Consider the following 3,932-nt stretch of genomic DNA (forward strand, 5'->3'; position numbering starts at 1 on the left):
ACAGTACTCCAGATGAGGCCTCACCAATGTCGAATAGAGGGGAACGATCACGTCCCTCGATCTGCTGGCAATGTCCCTACTTATACATCCCAAAATGCCATTGGCCTTCTTGGCAACAAGGGCACATTGTTGACTCATATCCAGCTTCTCGTCCACTGTAACCCCTAGGTCCTTTTCTGCAGAACTGCTGGCCAGCCACTCGGTCCCTAGTCTGTAGCGGTGCATGGGATTCTTCCGTCCTAAGTACAGGACTCTGCACTTGTCCTTGTTGAACCTCATCAGATTTCTTTTGGCCCAATCCTCTAATTTGTCTAGGGCCCTCTGTATCCTATCCCTACCCTCCAGCGTATCTACCACTCCTCCCAGTTTAGTGTCATCTGCAAACTTGCTGAGGGTGCAGTCCACGCCATCCTCCAGATCATTTATGAAGATATTGAACAAAACCGGCCTGAGGACCAACCCTTGGGGCACTCCACTTGATACCGGCTGCCAACTAGACATGGAGCCATTGATCACTACCCGTTGAGCCCGACAATCTAGCCAACTTTCTATCCACCTTATAGTCCATTCATCCAGCCCATACTTCTTTAACTTGCTGGCAAGAATACTGTGGGAGACCGTGTCAAAAGCTTTGCTAAAGTCAAGGAACAACACGTCCACTGCTTTTCCCTGATCCACAGAGCCAGTTATCTCATCATAGAAGGCAATTAGATTAGTCAGGCATGACTTGCCCTTGGTGAATCCATGCTGACTGTTCCAGATCACTTTCCTCTCCTCTAAGTGCTTCAGAATGGATTCATTGAGGACCTGCTCCATGATTTTTCCAGGGACTGAGGTGAGGCTGACTGGCCTGTAGTTCCCAGGATCCTCCTTCTTCCCTTTTTTAAAGATGGGCACTACATTAGCCTTTTTCCAGTTGTCCGGGACTTCCACCGATCACCATGAGTTTTCAACGATAATGGCCAATGGCTCTGTAATCACATCTGCCAACTCCTTTAGCACTCTCAGATGCAGCGCATCTGGCCCCATGGACTTGTGCTCTTCTAGCTTTTCTAAATAGTCCCGAGCCACTTCTTTCTCCACAGAGGGCTGGTCACCTCCTCCCCATGCTGTGCTACCCAGTGCAGTAGTCTGGGAGCTGACCTTGTTCATGAAGACAGAGGCAAAAAAAGCATTGAGTACATTAGCTTTTTCCACATCCTCTGTCACTAGGTTGCATCCCTCATTCAGTAAGGGGCCCACACTTAGCGTGACTTTCTTCTTGTTGCTAACATACCTGAAGAAACACTTCTTGTTACTCTTAACATCTCTTGCTAGCTGCAACTCCAGGTGTGATTTGGCCTTCCTGATTTCACTCCTGCATGCCTGAGCAATATTTTTATACTCTTCCCTGGTCATTTGTCCAATCTTCCACTTCTTGTAAGCTTCTTTTTTGTGTTGAAGATCAGCAAGGATTTCACTGTTAAGCCAAGCTGGTCGCCTGTCATATTTACTATTCTTTCTACACATCGGGATGGTTTGTCGCTGTAACCTCAATAAGGATTCTTTAAAATACAGCCAGCTCTCCTGTTTTGTAACTGGGAAGCAAAATCAGAGGGGAATCCTCTGTGTTTTAAATCTTTTTATTTACCCTGTAAAGTTATCTTCCATCCTGATTTTGCAGAGGTGCTTCTTGTACTTTTTTTCTTTATAATAAAATTCTTCTTTTAAGAACCTGATTGATTTTCAGTGTCCTAAAATACCAGGGATTTGGTCTGTGCTCACTTTGTTTAACCTATTGGTTGGTATATTATTCTAAAGCCTCCCCAGAAAAGGGGGTGAAGGGGTTTGGGGGGTATTTTGGGGGGATAGGGCTCCAAGTTGCCCCTCCCTGAATGTTTATTTAAATCACTTGGTGGTGGCAGCAATACTGCCCACGGACAAGGAAAGGAATTTGTGCCTTGGGGAAGTTTTTAACCTAAGATGGTGGAATATAAGCTTAGGGGGTCTTTCATGTGGGTCCCCACATCTGTACCCCAGAGTTCAGAGTGGGGAGGGAACCCTGACAACCCCCTTCATGCTCCTCCTCCTTCTCTTTGTCTCACTTCCTGGACCAAAGTTGTCACTTGGTCACACCCCACCTCCTGGGTCTCAAGTTACATAAGTGCAAATAGCTAGGCAGTCTTACTGGCCCCGAGGGCCTCAGCAAAATCACACACCCAATTCCCACCACCTAAGTACTGGTGCAGCACACAGGGAAACTGAGGCACACACAGTATCAGTTTAGGACAGTAAGACTCACATGCAACATAACAGAATGAATAAAATCCCACTTCATCACACTGGGCTGACCAGCATGGGCCGTGCTTTAATCTTCAGTTCTCTGTGCTCCCGAAAGGACCCCATGTGCCGTGTGCCAGGTGACTAACAAACCAAACATAAGAACATAAGAATGGCCACACTGGGTCAGACCAAAGGTCCATCTAGCCCAGTGTCCTGTCTCCCGACAGTGGCCAATGCCAGGTGCCCCAGAGGGAATGAACAGAACAGGGAATCATTGAGTGATCCATCCCCTGTTGCCCATTCCCAGCTCCTGGCAAACAGAGGCTAGGGACGCCATCGCTGCCCAACCTGGCTAATAGCCATGGATGGGCCTCTCCTCCATGAACTTATCTAGTTCTTTTTTGAACCCTGTTATAGTCTTGACCTTCCCAAATCCTCTGGCAAAAAGAGTTCCAGAGGTTGACTGTGTGTTGTGTGAAAAACCTGAGTGTTTTGCTGAAGGGGATCCTCCGAGAGACAGTTCCAAAGCTGGGGCTGTAGCACCAATCCTGTGGCTCTGTGAGAGATGGTGTTAGCTGTGGGATGCTGAATGCAGTAGGAGTATTGTGACCTGCAGCATTAAAACTAGGGTAGTCAAAGGAAACAGCAAGAGAAATGTGTATAACCAGCTCCCTAAGAAGGATATCGCTGAACTGTGCAGGGAGGGAGAAGTGAGTGGGGGTGCGGTGGGTGAACACTGGGAATCTCAACAAGGCTACAGGCGTTGTCTTTGGTGTAGGATCTAGGGCACCAATTGAGCTGGGGTTAGTGACTGGTGTCCTGGGGCTGCAACGAGCCTGAGTGTGGTGTGATTTTTGGGACCATTCATCACTAAGTCCAATTTGTCTGGGTGGAAGATAGGCTGGAGAGGCTAAGAGGCCTGTCTGTGACCCCATGGTGCATGACAAGGGGATGAGCAAAGAATCCAGAATCCCCAAAACACCTGCTCTAACCCAGTAGCCCCAACTCCTGCTGTGTCCCTCCCACCCCCTGCCCAGTATGCTGGGTGGCTCTCTGTGGCAGCTGCCCGAGAGAGCGCCTGGCTGGAGGAGGCGGTGGCGGCCCACCGACGCCGCTCCCTGCCCGGGCTCCCATGGCAGGCCAAACTTGACGTATCCCACCTATGCATCGCCTATGCCTCTACGTTTCCTTTTCATGGGTTGGGGGGAAACAATTAACAAAGTCTTTTGGTGGGCCAGAGATGACACCTCCTGGGGGAAGCTAGTGTTTCACACTCGGGACTGCTTCTATCAGCATCTATACCCCACACCCCCTCCTTAAACTGGGGCAACAATCTGGTATCAGGTTCCCTGTACAACTGGCATCTGGGGCCTTTCCCCAGTGACCCTTCTCTGGGTTCTCCTGTCCCTCCCCTTCTCCATCTCCAGTTCCTATTTTAGCTGCTTCGCATGGTCTCAGCTTGCTCCCTCTCCCAGCCAGCAAGTCCCTGCTGCTGCCTCTGTTGTTCTCGGACCCTCTTGGCTCCCTGCCTGGGTCTGGAACCTGCTTCTCGGTTAAATCAACCCTCTTCAGCCATGAAATCAGCTGCACCATGTTGAACCTCCATGCCTTCACAGTTTGGCGATATCCTTCTTAGGGAGCTGGTTTTCGCCATTCTCTTGCTGTTTCCT

This window comes from Natator depressus, chromosome 6, assembly GCF_965152275.1.
Source record: "Natator depressus isolate rNatDep1 chromosome 6, rNatDep2.hap1, whole genome shotgun sequence".
Classification (NCBI taxonomy): domain Eukaryota; kingdom Metazoa; phylum Chordata; order Testudines; family Cheloniidae; genus Natator; species Natator depressus.